This window comes from Anopheles ziemanni, chromosome X (genome assembly GCF_943734765.1).
Source record: "Anopheles ziemanni chromosome X, idAnoZiCoDA_A2_x.2, whole genome shotgun sequence".
Classification (NCBI taxonomy): Eukaryota; Metazoa; Arthropoda; class Insecta; order Diptera; family Culicidae; genus Anopheles; species Anopheles ziemanni.
The window spans coordinates 2,204,052-2,230,061 of record NC_080707.1 but is presented as its reverse complement, the minus strand read 5'-3'; the positions used below and the strand labels follow the sequence as shown (position 1 = coordinate 2,230,061).

At 44.3% G+C, this 26,010-nt stretch overlaps 1 pseudogene; it reads right to left on the bottom strand.

The window, feature by feature from the left end:
• Nucleotides 1–25,831, bottom strand: part of LOC131290503 (ionotropic receptor 25a-like) — a 92,007-nt pseudogene extending 66,176 nt beyond the window's left edge.
• Between the last annotated feature and the right edge of the window lie 179 nt (nt 25,832–26,010).

Genomic DNA, 26,010 nt, shown 5'->3' with positions numbered 1-26,010 from the left:
TCCCACTACTAAATCAGACGGGAGGAATATGGATATCTATCTAGTCGTGGACTTATCGCGCGCGTTTATTCGCATCCAACTATGCCTTAGCATGTGCTCGTCCGTCCAGAAGGGTGAGGGTTGGGAAGGATGGTCGCGAATGGACCGTGAAAAATGCGCATAAAGCGTAAAACTTGTCACATTGGAGCTCAAGCATCAAATCAAGCGCAGCTTGTAGAGCGAGAAGAAACTCAAGCCAAATCACAAGGCAACGCGCGTCCGGAACCGAAAAATTAAACATCATCGAAGACGGTTTCCCTTTTTTCCCACCCCCCTCGAGCTGGACAGTGTGTGTGTGTGTCAAAGGAAAATAAATTAATAAGATCGAAATTGCTCGGACGGTGGAGGGCCATCTTGTTTTATTTTCTTTTACGAGTATGCGACCGAGAACGCCGATGTCCGTGATGGCCGATGATGAAGTGCCTATGATGAGGCGCCCTTTTTAGTGATCCTTCATGTCGCCATACGAGTGCCCTTTAATCGTGCCGAGGGGTCAGTTTATCACCAGGTTTATGAGGTGCAGAATAAATAACCTTCCTTTGATCGAATGATCGGAGCAGCTCGCACACCAGCGTTGATCATAAATTAGAGGTACAACAGGACTGCGACATAAATTTTCCTAGATGAAGAAACGGAGACCTTTCCATAGCTAGATGATACAATGAAGAATATGCAAAAGGATATGTTATGTATTAAGCTTAAGTTGCTGACAATAGATGAGCATGATGATGAGGTTCAAATGAAGGTGAACCTCAACCAATTTGATGAAGAAAGACACTGATGATTTGACACTTCATAGAGATCTCAAAACGATTTTCTATTTTGGATTATCGAACTACTAACAACAATCATAATGAATACTGTGCCCTGAACTGGTGACCCCAACGAAAAGAAAAAGAACATCATGAGATTTCCTTCAAATAATGCATGGTAAGAGTGCATTGAATTCATTCCCAAATAGGAGATTTTGTTTGTTTATTTAGTGAGTTAGTTATTTACTTATTTACGATTTTTTTGTTTTTTTTTTTATTTATTTGTTTATTTCATTATTATTTGATCTGGCCTGTTAGCTTTCATAACGCTTATTTCTAATATTACAAGTGAAACAGTTGTTGTTTGTTATGTTATGTAAAAATCTAAAAAAAACACTGAATTTATTACGTAAAATATATGTCATTCGTTTAATGGCCAAAATAAAAATCCAAAATGGCTCAAACGTTCTCTCGTAAATTTGATTTATAAACCTTTTGCTGAGATCGCTATGATACATTGTTTAATCAAATTTGTTTCAGCTCCTATTTTTTGGTTAAAAAAGTTAAAAAAAAAACGTCTAGGCGTAAGAGATAATTAAATGAGTCAAGGAATCATTCTTTGTGGAAAAAAGGCATACGACTTAACATGTATGTCAGAACCCCTCAACGTACGAGTGATGGACACGTTCAACATACACACGCACAAATCGAAGCACGTGGTACAATAAAAGCACCACCAAAGGGGGAGAGAAAATTTCAAGTCACCGCTAGTTTGTGTCCGGACGAGCGAGGAAAAAACAGGAGGAAAGGTATCACGTAAACGCGTCCTTCACCTTCACAACACCAATACATCCAGAAACCATCATCTGCTACAAGCGCAGCATAGAAGCGCTGGTAGGTGGAAAGGAGTGGAAAAAGGAGGAAATCTACATACAATGGCATGGCGCCCGCCTGGCGACAGCCCACCAACCTGTGTCTCTAAACAGAGAAACAAAGAAAACTCGCCTGGGAGCCGGGGCGGGAGGAGGACACCGAAAGGGAAGAAAGGCCATTCTCGGAGCAACACCGGAGAATGTTTACAACAAAGATGAAGCAAGGCGAAGAAAGGAACAGGAAAGCAAAAAAAAAAGAGCGCTACGAAACACAGAGACGCTAGGAAAAACCTTGTGCGAAAAACCGCGTCAAGAAAGGCAAGTGCGATCACATAAAGGGGTCGGCAGGAGGTGACGCAAAGGAGAACGACAAGCGACATCCTTGCAATCCGGAATGAGAGTGGAAAGGGGAAAAAAAATGCTGAAACCAACTAGCTGGAAAAGAGCATTAGAAATAGGAAAACTGCTCGAAGGGATGGAGTGCGACGCGCGCTGTCGGTTGATTGATTGCCAGGAATTAAAACCTTTAAGTCCTTCACGTTCTTTTTCCCTGAGGCTGAGGCTGGATGAGCAAGAGGTGGGGGAAGGGGAGTGGAAGTGTCTCACTTTTCCCGAGCACTGCAAGTGATCCTGGTCCGCCATCGTCCGCTCACGTGAACCTCGTTTCAACCCGCAGCCAGCTTGCCTCCACCCCCCCCCCCCCCCCCCCCTCTCTTTCTCTCTATCTATCTCTATCCCTCCCGGTGTTCTCTTACCGTTGAGGTGCGTGTGCCAGTTTGTGTATGTTTTAGTGATGAGAATAACAACTCTTTTTAGAGATCTGAATCAGAATGAATAATCATCACGATGATTCGAATCTTTAAGTCACTCTTTTGGGATTTAAAATGAGCTTTTAGTTGTCAAAGAGATTTGAATTCTTAACAGGGATTCGAAACCCGAAAGAGTGAATGAGTGGGTTAAAGAATCACTAGTGATTCGAATCACTACATGGGATTTGAATCACTAGTGATTCTTTTACCCACTCGTTCCACGACTCCCAGTTTGGGAATCACTATATGGGATTCAAATCACAACTTCGGATTCGAATCTTTATGACGACTGGCAACTCTTTTACTGACTCATTGACTCTTTCGGAATTCAAATCCCTGTCAAGGATTCAAATCAAAGGGAGAAACAAAAACTATCTGTTAGGATTTAAATCGTTCATTCAATATTAAGATGCAAATCACTCACTCATTCTCACGCAGAGCGCACATCACTAGTATGTTGGTGCGAGTAGATTATGGACCGTGGAAGCCGCCCCGAGGTTAGGTTAGGTAAACGCGCTAAACACGATCGAAGCCAGGAGTTGCGAGGGGGGAGGAAGGGAGGGGGTGGTGCTTGACAAACGCCGGAGGGGGGGCGGTGGGTGAGGATTCCAAACAGTGAACAACCGGAGGTAAGCAGTTTTCGAATCAATCTAGCTCTATTAGCATGAAGGCCATCCTTCGTTGGCAAATCCGTCGAAAAAGGCTTTCGGCTGCACTTTCCGGGGAAAAAGGATGATTAATGATCGGTGGTTTTACGCTTCCGCGACTACACGGATCCCATCCATCGTTTTGGAAGAACCCCCTCCCCTGCATCTCCCCTGCGTCTGCCAGCTGCGATCTTGGAGGTTCCGAGGCGCGTTCCCGGTGTGTTTTACCCCCGGATTGGAGCAATCCCGGTGTTGTAGGTAGTGTGCCTTAAACACTCCAGCAACAACGCGTCGCAGCCTACCACTGCCTCCTCCTTCCACAAGCTACGGAAAATTGAATTCGACCATCCATTTTACGCACTTTACACTACACCGTCGCGTCGGTCGGATCGGATCGAATTAAATTGATTTTCTGATTAAATTATTACTCGCCGTTCGGTTACGCGAATGTCTTGTCTTGGGGTTCGTTTGCTTCAAAACGCTCTTGGGATAGATTTCCTACAACTACTCGAACTAGAGTTACCTGTTCCTTGGGTTAGTGTTCCATCATATAACTTTAAGTTTTAAATGATGAAATGCTCAGCATCTTTCCGCCGTTGTTTATTACATCTCTAATATATAAAAATCGCCGTTATCTGTATATAAATATGTATATATGTATGTGTTTGCATCACGCAACATTTACCGAGCCGATTTGTACCAAACTTGGCTGGAAGATAGCTAATTTTCCAAGGTTGAATGATCTGAACTTGGTTTGTTGATATCCCCATACCTCACTACTCCTCCCGAACACCTACCCTCTAAAATTTATGAAAAAGAATTATAGCTCAACGGTTATTGAACGGATTTTCACAAAAGTTGGTATACATGCAGCTTACATAAGGACATAGCATGGGTTAAAATTTCACCGATCTATGGGAAGGGGAAATGTGGGGGATTTCAAACTACCCAATACCTCAAATAAGGCCAGTTTGTTTTAATGTATTATTGTCAAAAAATTGTTTTATTTTCTCAACTTCAACCCAACATCATGAATGTAATATGTTGCTTGGAATAAATTATTTACTTTTTATATTTAGAATTAAAGACAGTCTTGCATTTTCATGCTTGAGCAATGCAACACCTGTAAGACTCTCCAAAAAAAAAAGAGTTTCCCGTCTAGCGAACGTGATTACCACATCTTGCCAGCTTCGAAGCTTCGAGGTACAAAGCACCCAAGGATGTGTACCATACGCTTTTCCCTTACGAACAAAGATCAGTTCTTGGTGCTAGCTTTTTAAAAATAGGTTTCTTGTCCGGATTTTTATTTTCCTTTTAATCATGTCTGCCAAAATTTCTGGATGATTAATCGTCGTCCAGCCATCTGGGATGGGATGAAGAAAGAGAGAGACTTGTCGCTGTTTCTCTTCACCGGTTGGGTTTGTCACCAGTTTATCGCCAGGAACCGGTCGGTGTAGGAGTGCCGAGAGGCTGCGAAGTAACCACTGCGCGCTGAAGAAAGTCGTTAATTTTCATTAAAAAGTCCAAGCGCGCGGGAAATGACAAAACGGCGCTCGAATCGATTGCAGACGAACGCCGGAAGGTTGTTCAAGGTAAGAAAAGGGAGCAAGATGCTGCTGGACCGGGAGGAGGGAAGTGAAAGGATTACAGGTCTACAGGGAGAAAGGCAGTGTTCAGAGAATGTATTAGGTAAACTAGCCTCTCACCACCATCTTTTTCCGGTTTCCGGTTGCTTAGTATTCTTTCGTTGAAAATGGATCCCTGCCTCACCGTGAAGGAAAAGGAAATCATTAAAAAAACACTGTACTTTATAAATCTACCTCCAATTTCTCAAAATGTTCAAAACGAACGTCTTTAAGACGAGCGGTAGTGTCTCGAGCAACTAGATGGGATGGAGATGGGTAAAACGAACATTAATAAGCAAAATTCATCGGATTTCCAACGAAAGAACGGCGGAAAGTTTTCACCATCCAAAGGAAAACGGAAACGGAAGCTCAAACTGGAGGACGGTGTTGTATGCGTATTTTCCGCGGGTGACCAACTAACCGGCATAAGAGAAAATGGGTTATGGTCGTTGGCAAGTAGGCAATGAAGTAAAATGCTGCTGTGGAGTTGAAAGCTATCCAAAAATTTTAAGTTGTAAGTTTTCCCGACTCTCTACTTTTTTCCGGATTCGGGAAGGAATGTTAATCTTTCTGAACCTCATGCATTGCTTGGTGTGGAACATCGTATACAACGTTTTGCAACGGACTGGCTATTCTCGACTGCCCAATCTTAAACCCCAAGGCACCCGCGGGATAACTAAGTATTGGGAAGAATCCTACAAGGGCTGAACGTAACGAATTCTATAAATTATAATTTCTCGCAAATAGTTTCGTGTTCAACTGCTCGAAGAATCAAAGTTTTCGTGGGGAACCCGGCACACCTACTCACTACATTGCTTTCATCGAGCGTTCAACGTAGTCAACCATGTTTTACCTAGAACTGGCTTACGTTTTGGCGTCCTTTCTTAAGCCATGGGTTAAATATAAACACAAAACACAGAGGTTAAATAGCCAAACCTATACTCTAACAAACGTGTTGTATCTTACTCGGGATAGTAATACGGTATCATGTTTGAATATAGTCGACTTTAATAAACCACAACGCTTTTCCTACTTGATTCCTTTTTAATTCAATGACAGTCGAAATAGTCACGCTTTCGAAAGTAAATAGAAAAGAACATAAACAAAATAAAACATCGAAATAGACGTTCCAGACGTAGTACACCTTGTTTTAAATGTTCCAAATGTACTGAACATATATATAAGAATTCTTTAACAATTCTCAGTTACTTTGGAATGCTAATCAAATTAGCTAAAATCGTCATATTGCATACTCAGTTTAGACAAAACATTTGAGCCAAGCCTAGCACCGAAGCAGTCAATTGGATCATATGCAACATTTGATCAACAGATTGTCTAAAAGCTTTAGAAAAATCATTATTTACGTCTCGAACGGTATTTAACGTATTGGTAGTTCGCTGTAGTTATATTTAGTTTGATACCACGTTGATGTGACGCGACGGTGCGTAGTCAACGAACACCGGCTTTCACAGGGCTCAAGCTGTCAGCCGTCCGTGTGTTTGCGGTCGGTTTCGGTTACGAAGGATAGCCGGAAGAGATCACCGGAACGTTGGTTTTCTCTTCCAAAAAGGTGTAGCCTGAGAGAGTGGCTCGGGGAAGGTAAGTAAATGTTCATGTCGAAGGAAAATGTAGACGGGCGAAACCGGGTGTGTGAACGTTCGGGATATGGAGCGGCACAAAACCCCGGTTCTGTAATGATAATTTCGCAAGAAATTGAAAAGTTGCTCCTTTTGCCGAGTAGCCGAAGACAGAACAAGTGAAAAGTGGGGAAAGGGTTTCGCCAAGTTACTTTTCAAAATGCGGTTGTGTGGGTGCGGAGTAGCGATTCGGTAGATGGGAAGAAACGATAGTTTTTCGCCGTACTCTTGATCTGCTGCCAGTCTCTTGGATCGAAAGCTGCCAAATGGAACGTTTATCCGGTTGGTCTGACCGGATCGCTGGGATGGAGAAAGTTTCGAAATCCAAAGAATGCAGAATAGAGACTGAAGCACACACAACCTTTGGCGAACGCTGTTCGAACAACGTTTCGAAAAAACTTTCCTCATTCCGTGTACGCGCACTGGGAGAGGTCCTTTAGGTGACCGCAAGCTGCTTCTCAGCAGTTGGACTATTCTATATATCCCGTGGTTCCCCATCGTAGATGGTACTGTAGAATGTTTCTCATCACTTGATGATAAAGTCAGCTCTATTTACTTCACAACTACGAATATCTTTCTGGTGTCTTTAGTACCTCTCGCCGAAAGAGAGTGTTACAATCCGGTTTTCTTTAGAGGGATGCAACTAAATGTAGATTTCTCCTTTTTTCACGAATGTTTGGACGAAACGAAGCCGGGTTTGGAAAAGTTAAAAAGTGAATAGTAATGGTATACTATGTTCTGTAATTATTTTCTCTTATATCTCAAGAACACAAACGAAAGTAAAACATTGTTGACTTACTCGTAGTATGTCCAGAAAATGTCCAGTTGAAGGTTTTCAGTTGGGCCTTGGACGAGTAAATAAGATTGCCAGAAAAGAACTGGACGAAAATCCAATTCTTAAAACGCTCAGTCGAATTGTTTTTTTTTTCTTCTTTTGACGACTTTCAAGTCAATTCCGTTTTCTTATTCATTAATCCTTATATGTTGTCGAAAGTAAGCGTCAAATTTGGCCCAGTTCAACAGCATGTTCATGTTATTCCGAAAACTATACCAATCCACCATTATTCAATATGTTATTTGTTTGTCTTCTGTTTTCTTTTTAAAATACTCCAAACTATAAATAGTCATTAAAAAACACGAGAAAAACTAAAAGCTAGTAACTGGTTAAGTTGCACGAGTCTACATCCTAGTAGTTTCCCGACTCTTACGATTAGAAAATGATCTATGTTGATGCATTGGCTCATTGTGTATGCATCACCTGATAAGAGGCGTCTTAGAGAGAAAGGAAAATAAAACTAAAACATGAACAAATCAAACACAAACGCAACCAGGAATCCACCACGACGTGAGATCAATTTGCATCCCGGTTTGCTTGACATTGGGGCACGTGGGCGTAACGACGACTGAAGGGGTAAGGGCGGGTTGGGAGGATTAAAATATCCTCACCCTTTTTTTGCCTTAACCCATTTCAGTACCACATTTTATTATTTATATATGTGCCCTTCACATCGTTTAGGTTTCCCATGATAGTTATCACAACCCCGTTGGCAGAGGGGGTGGTGCGGGGGAAATGATGGGTGGTCGGTGGTCCACTTTGCCTCACCACGCGGATTCATGCACAAAGTCCCAGACAATCTTAGAAAAGTGCGCGTGATTTTCAGCAGCAGGCCACGGAAAAGTTTTCCACCCGGCGGTTGCTGATCCGAGCTCGCCGGAAGATTTAACCTCCCACCACCCCAACCCCAACTCCTCTGCCCCTCGAAATGGCTCCTTGGGGATTTGCGGTGGATGGAATCCTTAGCCGGGTCGGGTTTTGTCACCAAACGCACACCGGTTTCTCGGTGGGATTTATTTCCTGGTCGTGTGAGGTTGCTTGGTTTTGTGTACTTCTTTTTCCTCTTTTACTACTCTCTTAACTTGCCACCACACACACACACACATATATCTTCCTCTCCCCCTTCCTTTTGGGTGCGATGGCTCCGTTTCAGCTTCCGCCAAAATGGCAATACTAACTGTCATATAAATGATGAGTTATGGTTTTCGCTTTTCGCCCCGACTTTTCCCGAGTGAGGTGTCTTTCTCGACCTTACCTTTACCCGGAGGCCAATCTTCATGCGGGTCTTATTCCCCCGAAAGGATCAGTGACGGAAAAAAAACTCTAGAAATAACGGAAGGTTAAGACGCTGGAACTTCTTTAAATGTGTCACACAGCATAGAATAGGAATAACTCATTCTTGCACCAATTGATCGGTGGCGAGGGTCGCCATCCGGAACGGAGGGTTAGCGGGAAAGGAGGTGAAAACATTATAATTACATTCACGCAAGCACGCTTTCCTGAGTGTGTTAACATACGATGTTAAACTGCTGTAAATTGTATCATTCTCCATTGACCCTCATAAAAAAGCACCATGTTGATTTACGTTGCGATGATGAAGCCTAGTTAAAAGGGGAAGAATTTCGGAGAGTGGATAAAGTTTGCGGCTTTTCTGGGTCCTGGATATACTTATTCAAACCTCTACGAAGATTTGATCCTGCTGCCGTTGTTGGTTGTTGAAGTTTTGTTTTAATAATCGGAGCAGCCTTAGCCTCCGTGAGTCTTTCGATAAAAAGAACTTACTGGAAGTCATCTCCCTGATATTGCTATAAAACGGTTACATCCAGAGCGATTTAGAAAAAGATAAGCCTTAAGTTGAGTTGAGACCCGCAGTTAACGTCGCTGGTTCTAATTGAGGACTTATAAATGGTGCCACTAGTAGTTGGAACTTCTGAACCACAATGTTGATACTTATTGGAGGAAATCTGAGGATGGATGTTTTTGTTCCGAATATGGTGTATAGGTTAGGTTTTAGATTTCATCCTCGCCGATCCTTGTTAGACTAACCACATTTCAAGACTTTCGCTTATGCTACGCATTGTAGCCACTTTTATTCCTTTTGCTGCTATGACAGCGTCGTGTGCCTTTATTTGGAAACGAGGTGTGGGAACTGCGGATTTTGCTCTGAAATGTTTGTAAGACCAGGTGACCAAGGACTTACATGGATCCTGTTGATTGCCTACCACCTACCTTTATCCTTACTAAAACCAGATTAGTTGCTGTTTTGACACACATCAAAGTATTAAACGTCAAATTAAGGTGATAGAAAGTTTACCTCCCAGTAGTACAGCTTTTTTTATTCTTCATGATCTGCCGTTGTTTCCTAACACTGTATAATCTTGATGGCAAAACGATCTCGGTTATTAGTTGCACTAACGCTAAGTGAAAACCCCTGCTGGGGATTAGATCCTTGGATACGTGGTGCGATAGCCACTTCAACTTTTATTCTTCATTAAGCCTTTTTTTATTATTGACATTTACCGACAAGCTGGATTCGGTGTTTCGGTAATATTTCCATCCAATAACCCTTCAAGTTCCTTACCCTTCAGCCATGCCTTTTTCATGCTTTTTAATTTTCCACAAATAGGAGGTAATTAACCGCACCCGTGACTTCTTTAATTTGTTCCAAAGCAAGCGATCTAATGCTTCCGGAATTGGTGCGATTATTTATTTGTTTCGTTCGCTGCTCTTGGTGGTTTGCAGATGGCTCTAGGAGGTATTCGCCGGCGTGGAAACTACTCCACCGCCACCGGACCCCGTTTATTTTTTACGATTTTAATTACAATGCCTCCCGAGAAAAGGGAGGCAACAACACTCGTCCGTGGAGATTAACCTCAACCCCGAATTCGAGCATAAATCATCCTTTCATCCGGTGCCGATTACCCGGATTGGGTCAGGTCCTCGTGCCATGAGTCCCAGAGTCCATGCTGCCCCAGTCCTGGCCGGCAGATTTACCGTTTTTTCCACCGGTGGATGGCTATTAGGAGAGATTTGGTGGCGCTTGGAGCTTGTAAGGCGCGTGTAGAACAAACATTAACCGTGATTTAAGGTAACACGGGTTGAAATAAAAGATCCAAATGCGTTACGACTCTAATGGCTTAACCCTTTAGTAAAGAGGAACTTATTTATTAGTTGGGTTCAACCTTCCGTTGAAGAACACAATGTTAAAACTGATTGGCGCGATGGCACATAGGTCACAGCTTTCCCTATAAACAGTTTATTTTGACTGCTTCGAAATCAACGTTTTCAAAGTTAGGTTGTTTCTTTCGCACCATCGACTGTTTACGTTCAAGAGTTCACTTTCTTCTTCGTTGGTATCATTAACATCTTGCTCGAACTCGAACAGGTTTAATGTTCGTGTAGGCCTTACTAGACATCCCGTTATCTTATACTCTACCATCTATACATTCGTATGTTGATAATAAATACTGCATTACCTGCTTTCTACGTTACCGTTGAAGTTATTTATGAACAGGTTTAATGCTGACATTTTTGTTTTGATCATTTGAAAATTGCTTCTGTAGTTCCGATCCACAAAAATCTCCTTGAGGACTCGATTGTTCGGAAATCAACAAGTGGTTTATGGATGCGTGTTTTCGTCTAATTTTCTTGTGATATTAGAATGAAAATGAATCTCTTCCGGGCAGCTAGGAATACACCTGCCACGTTATTTGTTTAAAGTAACTGACATCCTTTGGCGTCACCACACACCCCAATGAAGTGAATTCGCAACACATATACCAGCAATTTGACATAACATATAACTAGTCCGAAAATGAATTGGACAGCAACTATGTAGAGCGATTTATTCAGCGAAGTTGTTGATGAACTTAAAAAAAGCATTTCAAGTATCAATTTGAAGACAAACTCTTCAATTAAAGTAATAGTGCGTCATCTGATGATGCCGGAGCCGATCTTCTGGTGAGGTATTGTATTTAATTATAAACAAATAAGAGAACAAGAAAGAAATACCTTTGCGATTTCTTATGCTATATGAGTGGGAGTTAGTAGTAAGGGCAAGTGAAAATTATACTTTTTTATCGGTAAATGGGGCATAGAAATTATCAATCTAGCAACCCTGCTGCGAACGGGGATGATGGAGTGACTGATGAAGAGCTGGAGATGTAGAAACACAACATCTGCGTTCTTTGTCATTCTTTCGAGTTTTTTTTTCGCAGATGAACGCGTGAAAGTAGTGACGGATGAAAAACGCGACGTGACTGGTGACTGTGACACAAATACACACCCACGTGGTCGCGCAAACTAATAGACACCGGTCAGGACATTTCGAAACGGAATGTGAAATCATCGCAAGGAAGTTACAGCTCTGCAGAAAAAGTTGATAAATAAACTAATCTAAAGAGCATAAATTATTAGAAAGGTTATTGTATTGAGGCAAAAAAAGTGTATGTGTGTGTATAGTTTATGTTTTTTCCTCCCGACCTCTACGCTAGTATTACCCGTAGCGAAGATCAAAGGGAGACAAAACAAAATTGATCCACTGCAACATAACGATGACGACGTTGAGTGACAGAAAAGCGAACGGACAAATAAAGAAAACGGAATCCCACATCCTGCTCAGTCTGGTTGAATAATGCCGGGGGATGATGCGAGAAGACAAATAATAGGATTGGGATTGTTGGGCACCGTTTATCAAGATTCGTTCGGAGTGTGCACTCAGCTGTCACTCACTCCCCTTAATTGGAGTTCATTATGCATGTCTTCCGCCGTTCGTTTCCCTTGTGGATGGGAAGAAAATGCATGATTTTTTTTAGCTATCCGTTGGAATAGTCACGAACGAAGACCGTTCTGTACTTGTGTATTTTTTTTTATTGGTTTAGTGCACGCACGCACTCACGCACTCACGCGGTTGAGGATGGCGATCACGACGCGCGAGCGGAACTCATCTGGACGGGATGCTGCGCGCTTACCATCCGTAGCTCCGCCTCCGCTTCGCTTCTTCGTGCGTGCGTGAGATACAGCGGAGGAGAAGTGAGTGCCCCCCTCCCGAGCACATGCGTTCATTCGCGTGAGTATCGCGTGAGCAGCTTTGTATCTTAGGGCTCGGAGTTAGTTGCCTGGGCGACCGCGGCTTTTACGTACTGATTTCCTTGCGAATGCTGCGTGCTATTCTTCCGTGAAACAGTGTGCATGTGTCTGTGTGCATCGGTGTGTGTGCGGGTGTGTAATCTGCGGTGTGTTTGGTACATAGCGATATATAGCACACACCACGACTACTGGTGCTCGCTATAGCTATTCGTTTACAGTACTGACGTCTGTTTTTTTTCTTTCTAAAATACAGGTGATCAGAACATGGTAACATATTTGCTTGTTTAGAAAACTATACAGCCCCATTTATGCAAACCGATACACACGGACGGAAGCCATCGACCACCTCTACGGTAGGGTGAGAAAATTGGGTCATCCCAGGTCGGTTTAAGTCAAGTGTTTGGAAAAGCAAATAAGATGTCCTAAGATCTCCTTAAGGGTGCTGTCTATATTTTTACATCTACCAATGTCTTTATCTCTCCCATTTTTGCATATTCGTTGTATGGGTACAACATTTGGACTTTCATTGGTATATTTTATTTTTCTTCTTCCAGGCAGACCAAAAGACATACACTGAAAACTGTACAGCACATCAATCAAATACAACGCCTCGCTCAAACAGGGGAAACAGGGAAAACAGGGAAGGAAAAGCTGGGGCTGGCTAGAAGATTGTGTCGCGATTTGTTCTATCGGGGAAAGGAAATCGATGCGTTGGAAAAATGCCTAAGCATTATCCCAATACGGTCGAACTCCAGCGAACGGTCCTTATCGATTTGGCTGCCGTTTCCCCGTTTCATTTCCTCCCCCCGGTTTTTCATTGGTTTGGGGATGGTTATGCCGCTGATACTACTTTCTCTCGTGCCCGGACATCATTTCAACCATTAAAAAACTTACACTAAACCACCAGCCGAGGGAAAACAAAGAAATCTTTTCCCTCAAGTGCATGTCAGTGTGTGTATATGCTAGTGAACCTCGGTAGTTGCGTGTGTGTGTCGGTATAGGGCTGAAAAGGTGCGGGTCATCGGAAGAGGACGGGGCAAGTAAACGGAGAGAAGGAAAAAAAAAAACGTAACCCATCTCCCCTTTTGGGGGGCTATATCTCTTCATGCCACTGTGTGCGTGTTTCGAATTAAAGTTGTTTTTCTCCTATGTGTTTTACAATGCCAGAATACGGAGGGATTCGCGGAATTATGAAAAAGGTGAACATAAATGCATCTTTCGAAAACCTCCGGCGAATCAGCAAAAAAACGAAAGTAAAGAATACATAGAAACAAAGACGAAAGTAAGGAACATAAGAAAACTTTGAAGGCACAGTTCACGTTTTAAGCTACAGCATATTTTTGGACACAAACTGCAACATTGCAACAATTTGACACCACCTACTTTAACGTTCGAATAATACTTTGCTTTTCCCATATGTTGTGATTCCTTTGTTGCTTCATCTTATTTGTTTCCCATTTCTTTTAGTTTCCGTTTGGTGAATTGAGCAGGGGTTGATGCTGCGGCTGCTGGGTTTGTTAAATTTTGTTTAAATATTATTATTGATGAATTCATTTTTATTCGTACATTATTTATTTGCGTTATATTTTTCTTTTGTTTTTACCAAAAACTAGTTCGTTCGAAGATATACAAACATACTTACATTGCAAGAGAACTAGTAGCTAGGGGAAATGACAATTTGTTTCCATCTTTTAATGATGGCTACTTTTTCAAAACCTCCCACGAAAACCCTTTCCTAGCGCCCTCAAACGAGTAATGTTACGGGAGTGAAGTCGGTGAGATAACCGGCAAGAGGGTCAAAATGGAAAAAAAGAAAACGAAAGATGGCCACTGTGGAAACTTTCGTACAGATAACGTTCGCCGAAATGAGACGCGGCTGGTTCGGGGATTTCGGGCTTGATTTTTTTGTTTTGTTCGTCCGTTGGATTCCATCTTTATCGGACTCCTCGGATAGGGGGTGCGGACCGTTTGCGGGAGTGGTAAATGGTTCGTATTATTTTTACGACAGTCCGAGGACGATAGCGTGGTGCCTTTTCGATGGTTTCGATAAGTTTGAGTAACATTTTCCTGAAGGGAATTCACAGCCACACCAGTAGGCATCGGAGGACAAACATCCTCGTCGGTTTGAAGACTCGGTCACACGGGACTTTGTACTTCTCCCATCTGCTTTAAATTCCGACACCGCGAATGCAAGAACACCTCGCTTTCTCTTGGGTTTTGGTGTCTTTTGGCAAAACTTCGCTCGAGAAGTGTAACATAGCACGTTTCAATTCAGTGTTAAATGGACCAATAGTTGAATACGCCACTTTTTTAGTCTTTCACTAACAGCAAACTTCAATTAAAACTTTTCAATCCGCATATTTCTACAATTGGGGCATAGTTTTCTTCAACAGCTGAATGCCAGCAATGTGTAACGTGTTCTTCTTTTACGCATCAACCCTCTTCGGTTATTTATCTTTTACCTTTGTGTGCGTGGATAGTTTCGCACAGAGGGAGACTTCGGTCTCGCTTAACATGTTTAAAGGAAATAAGTGAATTCTACACCTCTTAAAACGATATTGTGCTATGGCCTCGTGTTTGACAAAGTGCGCGACATTCAGGTTTATTAACTTTCATTAATTTTCGATTATTTTCCCATGTGAAATTGTTTTGCAGGACAAAAGTGAAGTGAATGTCAATACTCGTAAAATTGGTGATTGAAAACGGCTCTTTATAAGATGTCCTTTTCTTCATCGTACTCCCACGATTTTATGATGGGTTTTGCCTCATGCATTGTAATTTCAGTGGAAGGAGGTTCACATTGATGAATCTTTGAATCTTCATGAATCTTCGGTTTAATTCGACAAAGATTCAGACTCCCAACTATTTTCTTTATTTCATAGTTTTCATAATTACGCTCTGAAGTTCTGAACGAAAATGCCGAAATGAAGTGAAATATGTTACAAAAAAAGCATTGACCCAGAACGCTCATAACTCTAACATGAAGAACTACCAGGGAAGTACGTGAGTTACCCGCGGTGGCAACATTCCAGCAACATACGCGATGAAATTCTGGCGGCATCTTAGCGCCTACCAATAACACAACCGTCACGAGCACAACAGAACGGAATAGCGAAGAAGAAAAGCCGAGGTTAAAATAATTGGAAGACATTGTAGCACGGATCCGGACTTGACCAGCTCGGACCGTTCTCGGGATTCACATCAGTTTCGCCGGTTATCTTGGTGCGAGGCGGAAAAGGGTTAATTATGAAAAGAGAAAAAACAGGGAAAACACTTTTTCACACAAACACACGTTCGCTGGGTCCACACATACACACAGGCTCCGACAGTGACGAACACAGTGTTTCACAGTTACTCATTTATCAATTAACCACTTTGTTGGCAGAGCGACGCCAACGTTCAAGATGGGCGACAGGTTTGGCTTTCCATAACGCACGTTTGAGTTCGCGTGTATAAACGTATTCGCGTGTGTTAAACGAAGGAGTGAGTCAAAGGGAAGATTTAATCCAATAAAACATGACTAAATTCCAGTAAAAGATAGCAAATGAGAGAACCGATTCAAGACATAAATAAAGAATGAATAAAGAAAGAAAGCCACACAGCTTTACGCAAAGTGGCAATCTTTGGAAATTGAAAAATACCCAAAAATACACACGCATGCTTGAAGAAAGACGAAGCACAGAGCAAAGCAGAGAAGATGATTACCTGCCCTATGGCTGCTCTCGGCCATTAAATTAACTACTGTTTCTTCTTCGTGGTGCGTTTTTTAACGCGATTCGCTGGTTCCGATGCTGTCTGTATATGTTTTAGTTTCATTATGTTGTCACATTCTCGTTGGCAAGATGAATACAGTTTTCAAACAATCTGAAAGTAATAAATTATATGAATTTTTTTAAGCAATAGAGAAAAAAAATAAACATTTCATAACAACTCCGAATAATGGAGGAAAGAAAATGGTGACTTTTACTTTCTTCTTTCCATTATCTTGTTTCACAATGTTATTCTCTCTATACCCAGCTTCACTCGGTTTCGTTTCCTTCTTGTATTCGGTGATTGTATATTCGGCTTTCCTATTCTTTTACGTTTTCTTAGATTCCATTTTATGCTGTAAGTTCTCCGTATGGCATTGAATGGCTTCAGACGGGTTTCATTCGTCATCCGGGGCCCATACCCGTTGTTTATCTTACGGGCTCACCTCTTGCCATCTTGGGGGTACTGCATTTTTCTGTGCTTCCCTTTCATTCATGATATTTGTTTCCACTCCTACAGCACCCCCACTAACACCATGCTCCCAACGATCCCTTTTCCTTCGGTTTTCTCTTTTCCCTCTACAAACGATGGCCGCACTTCTTCGAACGCAAGTGCACGGTGGTTGTCAGTGCATAGGTCGTCTTATTTTGAGTCACAGTCACCTGCGCCCCCAGTGGATTTTTGGCAACTTTGAGATGTTATGAGCAGAATGAAAACGCAAAATGAGTGTGGTTGTGATGCCAAGGGGCGCCCCTTTTCATCAGAACATGATTTTATTGGCATGCCTGTGCGCGAGTGTATTTGTATGCTTCCACAAAAATCTCTGGAGAAATATACAGATCATAAAAGTAATAATGCTCGGGCGGTTAAAGATGGTACGATGTAGCGAAAAGCGTGGGAAAATATTCAGGAGGGGTGAAATGCTCCCGGAATGTGTTGAGCTGAATTAGGCGAGTTAACCCTTTATACTCACTGCCGCTTTTGCTTGCGCGAACCAGCAACTCGAAGCGATTTCAGTCAAATTAGGTAACTACAACAAACAATAACAAGCAAACAAAAGGATACATATGACAAAATTCGAGTAGTTTATTTGTTAATCGTTATCGAAACAGATTGTACAAAGAAAATGTGTTAAAAACGCTTTGCTTGTTAAAAACATTAAAAACTGAATGTATGAAACAAACTTTGAAAAATGTGAAATTCACATAACATTGGCTTCAGGTTACAAATCCTAGTTCTTTTCAACTAGCGACGTTTGGGTTTCGATCATCAACAATACGTTGTTAGTTTTTTTTAATTTTACAGAGTTATTTCTAGTTTACTTACTCACTTGGCCATTATTAATTTTTCATACCGAATTGTTACGGAAATGAGCAAATCGAATAATCTGTTTTATTGCTAAAAAGGAAATAGTCAAATATATGGGAATTGGACATAAAACATGAGTTAAACTATGGGTTTGGCGTTGTACACACTATTACAAATAGAAAGTAATTAAAATAAAATGGGTGACAATAGGGAAAGTGTTTATAAGCGGGATTTAAAACATGTTTCAAAGCCCAATGCAAGTAGAGATAATAGAAACAGAGAAAAAAACTGGAAAAGTCCCAGTGGAAACAGGGAAAAATGCACATTAGCTGCAAAACCCTTCGAACCTTCAAATTCTCGTGTGCCAGTGTGCGACGTGCTTCCCGATCACGATACAATCAGGCTACCGGCATGGGAAAACAAACCCTCATCCCCCCCCTTGTCGGTCCGTTGTGGTCCGGAAGTTTGAGTAAAAAGTCACCATCGTCACTGGATCAGACAACCGGGGAGCTGGCACAAACCGGGCGGAATTGGAACGGAGTTGTTGTCAACGCAAACAAGGAAGTGGGCAAGTCAGGTGCACCCAGCGCAAAGAGAGAGCGAGAGAGAAAGAGAAGAGGAGAGGTGGGGAATGTCAGGAAACAGTGGCCAAGAATGTGATGGGGAGTTATTTCAACCCGGTTTTGCAATAATTGCATTGCCAGTTGCAGTTACTGCAGCCGGTAGTGCAGCATTTCTCGTGCTATTGTTTCCATTGTTGCTCCGACTTGTCACACCGAGGACGAAGGTAGTGGAGAAGGGGGGGGGGGGGGGGGGGGGGGGAATACACGCGGATAAATCCTTCCAGAGGATCTTATGCGTCCGGTGTAACTGGCAGTGAGTATGTCTCAAAAACCAGTTCCGTTCCGTTCTTTCGCCCTCGCTGCGGGACTAGAAGAGTTTCCCGCCTTCCTATGTCGTTGAGGAGAACCAGGGTAAGGAGTGGGAAAGGGGGAGTATTAAACAACACAGAAACGAACCGACGCATGACGCGGGATGTCATTGCTGGCCTTGCAGTCAGATGCAGTCAGTTGCAGTCAGCTTGCAATTCAGTCAGTCAGTCAGTCCGGAAAATCTCCTGCCCAAACCTCCCCCACTCCCTCTCCCTCCCCACCACAGCGATACGCAACAGTGGCGTTTTTCATGTGTGTATGTGTGTGTGTGCGAGTGAACAGAATCATTATTGCCCAGAGAACCTAGAACGCAAGGAGGAACCATCCGTCGGCTCCGGAACGGTATCTCGGGCTTAGCGAGCGTTGTCCCGCATACCCCCCGCCGGGGGACAAGACCCCCCTACCACACCCGGCATGCTATTCGGCATGCCTAACGGGGATGCTTTTGGACAGGTTTTGTCGCGGATGACTTGACGCAACTTTGACGTTTTCCGAAAACGGTACGGTTCGCCGCTCGGAAAAGGGGAGGGGGGACTTTGAAAGAAAGGTTTTGAAACCATCGGTGTGTTCTAGAGGCATCCGTCGCAATGCCCCTACTTCAAACACCACCCCTCCTCCCCCCCCAGCCATACACCTCCATGGACAATCGAAGGAAATGAAACGTAACGAAATTTAAATGCAGCAACCAAAACAACAACTGGCTACGGAAGCGCGCGGCTGATCCTTGATCCTTTCGGTAAAACCAAACCTCCACAGCGCTTGCTAGTGTATTGGTGGGACTGGAGGGAAGGTGGTGTTGGAGGCTGCGTCCAGGAAATTTGATTTATGTCAGCACAACTGTTCCTGTCAGTTTGATTAGATAGGATGTACGCGATAGATCAAATTAGTATCCATGTGTCAAGGTGTATGTGTGAGCGTCCTTTTTGCGTGCGTTCGTGCGTTCGTGTGTGTACTTGTGTGGGTTAGTGTGCGCTTGGAAGTTAGTGCATGTTTCTCATTCTTTTACATCAACCAAACCATGAGGTTTACCAGCCCTTCCAGGACTTTTTTCGCTTTTACTTCCCATTCCATCTGCATCATTCGTGTCCCCCCCCCTCCCCTCCCCTTCCCGCTCTTCGTTGACTCACATGACATTCTCATTCGCGGTGTGGCTCAAGGCCTGGGAATCGTGATTGTTTGTGTTTAGATCGGCGTACCTTTGTCCTTCGAAGGAGGGGCAGGATCCCAATGATGCTCCAATGCATGCAACACCCTCCGCTTTCGTCGCTCCTTTGCTTCTGGAGGGCGCTACCACTCCACTAGTGATGGGTAAATTCGACAAAAAAAAAACCGGAACCGCTTCCGAATGATTCCACCAATATCGGAAGCGGCTCCGTAAGGTAGGTGCAATACTCCGAGCTCGGAACCATCCGGAGCCGTCCGGAAAAGTCCGGAGCCGTCCGGAGCCGCTAGTAGACAGCCGGAGCTGTCGAAGCCGTCCGGAGCAGTTGGAGCCCTCCGGAGCCGTCCGGAGCCGTCGGAGCCGCCCGGAGTCGTCCGGAGCCGTCCGGAGTTGTCCGGAACCATCCGGAGCCGTCCGGAGCTGTCCGGAGCCGTCCGGAGCCGTTCGGAGTCGTCCGTAGCCGGTCCTAGCTGCCGACTAGGGGCTCTGGACGGCTCCGGACGGAATCGTGGGTTTTACTAAGCCGGAGTGAATCGGAGCCGGTTTAAACATGCTCGGAAGCAGTTCCGAGAACCCATCACTACCCTCCAGCTTGATGCCGATGGTGGGAAGTGGAGGCTGAAATCAGTCATGACCAATGCAACGACAACAATTTCAACCACTAACACCTAACACCGTTCCCTCCGAGCACCTTGCCCTTCGACCACCGCGTCCAACCCTCCGCACTGATAGCTTTTCCCCAAGCCGCTTTGGTAAATCTGCAAGCCAAACAGAATCATCCCGGTGTCCGTTTTTCGAGCCCGAGGGGCGACACCTGCACCGGCTGTACTCATGTCCTGCCATGATAGGATATTTCATATTCCGGGAGCTGTTATGCGTGGGGGGGAGGAGGCATTGGCATTGCAACACAACAGAAGGTGTGCGTTGCTAAAAGGACAACGTCAACCCGAAACACGGTAGCACCTTATTGTCAGCAATTATGGGCTACCCGCTCACCCGCCTGTCGATGTCCTTTCCGCCAACAACAAGGGCTGTTGGTTGTGTTTCTCGTTTTGAGTGTACCGGACACCCCCTCACCTAACCCCAGCTTCTCCCGTCGCTTAACGCTTTCGATACACGATCATTCTTTCCTCATCCTTCGCAAAGGAGATTTATTGGTACGTTTGCATGGTATTAGAGACGAGGAGGGGATGTGGGGGGGGATGCAGCGAGAAGACAAAATAGGCATGTTCGTACTTCACTCACACACAACCTTAGGGAACCATAGACAACAATTTAGCAAACGTTTGCAGAAGCGGCCGTCTTTCCATCGACGGAACCGACGCGACGGCTTTCACCTTTTTGGCGGAGGATAGGGTTCGCAAAAGGACGGGTGTCAGTTCGTGTTTCGGTTTGGTACACTACCCACCCTCGAGCCGATACCCATATCCCGCCTCCCCCCTGTTTCACTCAAGCAACATTTCTCCTGACCATGGCTTTTGATTGATTGCTCTCGCTCTAATACTTCAGCATCCAGAGTTGGTATCGCCCTTCCGGGTCCCCCGTGCTTTATGTGATGTTTTATGGTTTGTTTCTAAAGGTACGTTCCTTCAAATCAATTCAGTTGTTAATCCCGCATCGGTCAGATATCTTCTTAAAATCGACGGATGCTAGTAACGTTCATCTGAGAGATGATAATAAAAATATTTTATTTTATTTTTAAATATTATTTGATTAATTGGTCTACAACTAGTTTCATTACAAAGTACACTCCTGTTTTCATTTTAGAGGATTCAGTGATTGTTTTCCTCCGTGATTCTAATGATTTTGTTTACCTGAAATTAACGAACGATCCGAAAATGATTCAATGGCTCCTCACTTTTAAACGAAAAAGGCGCTCGTATAAATATAAGCTTAACATTAATCGTCAAATAATTATGTGTTTTTTATAAAAGCCATGTAATAATATAATAATAAACATCACAAATTTTTCTTTAAACCAAGTTTATTAACTTTAAAAACAATATAAAAGTCGATATTAGTTTCATAATAATTTAACATGTTCTTCTTACTGAAAATGAATTCCTTTGTCGACTTCTTATTACATTATCCGAAAAGTATTTTTTTTTGGCGCAAAAAAAAATTCGCACAAAGTTTTACATTTCAGGTCAACAATCGGTGCAAATTTTTGCTCCTGCTACCTCCTGAAAATCCTGGCTCGACAGGGTCATTGTGTTTCTTTGTCTTCTCCTCTGAAACTGATAACGATACAAAACCCTACAAGCTACTTTTCTTACCTTTTCTCTAAACAAATATGTAGGAATAACTGATGGAAATGCGGAGCGGAAATAAAGGGGGAAAAACGAAGGAAAAATAACAACTTTAGTCGCATTTTCCTTCCCCGAGCTTCGAGCTAGTATTCAATAATTCTTACTTCTTTGAAAGTGAACTACGCGTGCGCGTTGCACAAAAGTGTTACAAGCTGGAAACGATTGAATGTTCCGGGTGATACATCCACCTCCCTTTAACAATATACACTGCTTTATCGTTTTTCGTTAGCTTTTATGTTGTTTGAAGATTTTTCGAACCGGTTAACAGCTCCTTTTTCAAACTGCTTTCCCCGCAGCGATAGTCAACATGTTTACTATCTGGCTGTCACTACCGACCTCGTGCTGGCGCGTCATTCCTTGCATCCTCGAGGATCCTTATCGGCTGGTCCCCTGGTAAGATTGCATCCTCGTTACTAACTTTTACAATTCCTTTCCTTGTAGGCTGCAGAGTTGCAGAACTGTCCCTCGAAGGCGATCGGAGGCTTCCTTCCGCAGGCGGATACTAATGTCAGCAGGATCAGTGACCGCTGGAACCATGGCCCGATGGGAATGCGTCTGCGTAGATTGAATGCTTCACCGATAACGCTGAGGAACAACTGGTTTATTAGCATCAATATAAGGATCCGTAAGATGCAGTTCTTTTCTAAGTATGTGACCGTATGTTTCCATCAAGCCATGGGATACCAATCTCAAAGCGGTTATCTGTCTCTATTGTTTCCTCTTCCAGCATTCCAGGCAGCTTCGAGTGAGTAGTGTGTTTGTGCGGCGGTAGAAGACAAGGATACACAAGGTCCATCTTAGCCTTGTCGTCTTCGTACCAATCGGTTGGTTGGCCTTTCCCTCTTAGGCCAACATTGCTTGCCCCGATGTGCAGTTGTCCGCTCCGATCAACACCTGAGGTTTAACGCCAGCGGAGGAGTCGGCTTTCGCTCCCGTAATGTGTTCGTATCGCTTGGACAGTGATACCGAGTTTCTTCAATAGTTTATATGGCGCTTACTTATCGTCAAAGGCGCCGGGAAGTGTACGTGCTAAGCGGACTGATCCGGTCTCCTTGCGTTTCTGGTTACCGGTCCAGCTAATACACAGGGGTCGCGGAACTCGACTTAACCCCAGCTCTTCGGCCAGGTCGTGTTCGATGGAGCCGTTTGCCATTTGTTTTGCGGCCCCTCAGCTCGTTTGCAAACCTTCGACGCGCTGCGACACCATTTGTGTGTGTTTATGTGAGTATTATTTTATTGTTCAAACAGATTTATTCTTTTCTTGGCCACAAGAGTTGAAGCTACAAAAGTGTTACTACTGTGTAGACATACATTCACTAACAAACTGCCAACCTCTCGAGACCAAATCCAAATAACACTGCACAAGCATCAACAAACTTTCTTTCAACCAGCGGTTATCTACCCAGTTCCAGTTACATTAAAAAGCATACACGTTATCCAAATCAATTGAAATCCATCCACGCTAGGCTAGGCAATGATCCTTAACAACTTTCCCTAAGCTTGGGGTCACAACTCCGACGAGGAAGCAAAGGGGAATCACCAAGCCATACTCCAAGTAAAGTTTTTATTTAATTACCTATATTACACAAGGATTTGCTCCGTTAGTGCCTCAAAGTGAATGTGAAATCAGCTTTTCAAACAAGCCACACAACAATATAAGATGTTAGTAGAAGGATATCCTTGAGTTTACTATACCCTAAGTTCGGGTATATTTAATGAGATGCTTTGGAGAAATATTATTGTAAAACAATCCAAAAGCTGAGATTACATTGTTAGTTTCACAGCTACTTGTAGTATCGTTCGATCCTATTTATATCTAACGAAAACACCACCAAAATGTAACAGCGATTGCAACATTGTCCGTCCTAGTGTGATAACGGTTTGATTTGAACACCTGTCACTACGCCATCTCACCTCTCACTAAGCTCTCTCACCTCTCACTACGCCATCTCACCTATCACTAAGCCTTCTCACCTGTCACTAAGCCTTCTCACCTGTCACCGCTACTCTGTCAAAGTGACTTCCTCTGAAACCATGTGCTTTTACTAACCTACAAAGCTACTAACTTCTCACGTAAGTTTTACGTTCTTTTTATGTCTATCACGGCATTTTTACTTGCCGGAAGAACGTTATTGCCCCCTACCGTGTCCTGTTCATCAAATATTAAGGTATGTTACAAAAATACCCCAAGAGACCTACATGATTGAGTACACCTAACCTTCCTCCACGTAATCCTCGCTCGATCTTCCTTTTCTTGGCATTCTTAGATGGTTCTGGCCCGCTCTTTGCTCCGATAGCACCTTTGGACATCGCCGAACAGCGTGATCATGGCCAGCGCTAGCCCGACCAGCGTCCAGATGAACACCCCACCGAGGCTCTCCGCATCGGGAAAGTCCGCATCGAGCCGCTCGTTTACTCGCCGGAAGCCGTCCGCCGCACTCGCCACCAGCTCGGCCGACTCGATGACGGTGAGAATGTTGATGTTCCGCTCCTTGATCAGATAGTCCCAGAACTGCGCCGGCTCGTTGCCGCTCGAGAGCATCAGATTGCGCCACATCTGGTACAGCACGTCCTCGTTGTTCTTCATGTTGCGTAAGTATTCATGTGTGTCCGAGTTCTGCACGACCGTGTACTTGATGCGGTTCTGGCGCGACAGTTGCTCAAGGGACTGGACCGGTGTTTGCATGCGCTCCACCAGAGTTCGCCCGGAGAGTGCCTTCGAAGCTTCATCACCACGCAGAATCTCGTACTTGATCTCGGCCGAATCGTGGATGAAGGCAAAGAGACGCTCGTGTACCCGCCGGAAGCCGTCCGCCGCACTCGATGGCGGCGAGAATGCTGATGTACTGCTCCTTGATCAGATAGTCCCAGAACTGCGCCGGATCGTTGCCGCTCGAGAGCGTCAGATTGCACCACATCTGGTAAAGCACGTCCTCGGCGTTCTTCATGTTCTGGAAGTAGTCATGTCAAGGGACTGGTCGAGGTCAACGCGAACCAGCAGCTTTCCTTCATCGTAAAGTCCGTGCATGTGGGAAAGTCAGTGGAGTAATCGGAAACGAACACAGTGGAGGAGTTACAATATCTTAGGGAACCTGATCTCTTGCCGACACTCGTACGGATAGGCGGCCTTGTTGTTTCTTGCACTGTAGGGCGAAAACTTGTCCAGCAAACCGATGCGAAAGCGAGCCCCACAACTACAACCAGTGGTCCATACAATTAGACGTACTTGCTGATGTGTTGCCGGTGATCACAGGATATCAATCTGGCCGATACCGATCGGTTTATGGCTGGCCGGAAAGTCCATGCAGATCAGCAGCTAGGATCCTTTGCAATAGGCCACAAATTTGACCGCCCAGATCTGGACCACCTTCAAGCGGAGAGCGTCGTCAAAGAGAAACAGCGGCAGCAACACGTCCTTGGTGCCCTTCACAAACGCTCCGCTGCGTGGCAAGCGAAACCGCCAGGCTCTTGACGTCGTCCGTGTGACAAAGTTCGCTGGATCCAAATAGTTACTTCAATCATCCTCGCCTCCTTCCGATCAACCTTCACTTCCTGAGTGCATGATGACAGACCGGTTGTTCTGTGACCTCTCCAATCTTCGATTTCCAGAGTGTGAACACCCCACCGAGGCTCTCCAGCGTGGTGCCCTCGCTGTCGTCCGTGTTCGGGCACTGGCCGCGCCCCGAGTTATTCCAGAACTTCGCCGTGAGTGACTCGAAGAAGTGCTCCTTCTGAAGCTCCAGTATGAAGTAGCTCTGATCTTCCTGCAGATGGCTGCCCTGCTATCCCGTACGGTTGCTCGGCAAACACCTCGCCCACCTCGGTGAAGTTGCAGTTGCGCAGAATCTCGTACTTGATTTCGGCCGAATCGTGGATGAAGGCAAAGTCCGCATCGAGACGCTCGTTCACTAGCCGGAAGCCGTCCGCCGCACTCGATGGCGGCGAGAATGTTGATGTACTGCTCCTTGATCAGATAGTCCCAGAACTGCGCCTGATCGTTGCCGCTCGAGAGCGTCAGATTGCGCCACATCTGGTAAAGCACGTCCTCGGCGTTCTTCATGTTCCGGAAGTAGTCATGTCAAGGGACTGGACGAGGTCAACGCGAACCAGCAGCTTTCCTTCAGTGCGTACTGTAGGGCGAGAACTTGTCCAGCAAACCGATGCGAAAGCGAGCCCCACAACTACAGCCAGTGGTCCATACAATTAGACGTACTTGCTGATGTGTTGCCGGTGATCACAGGATAT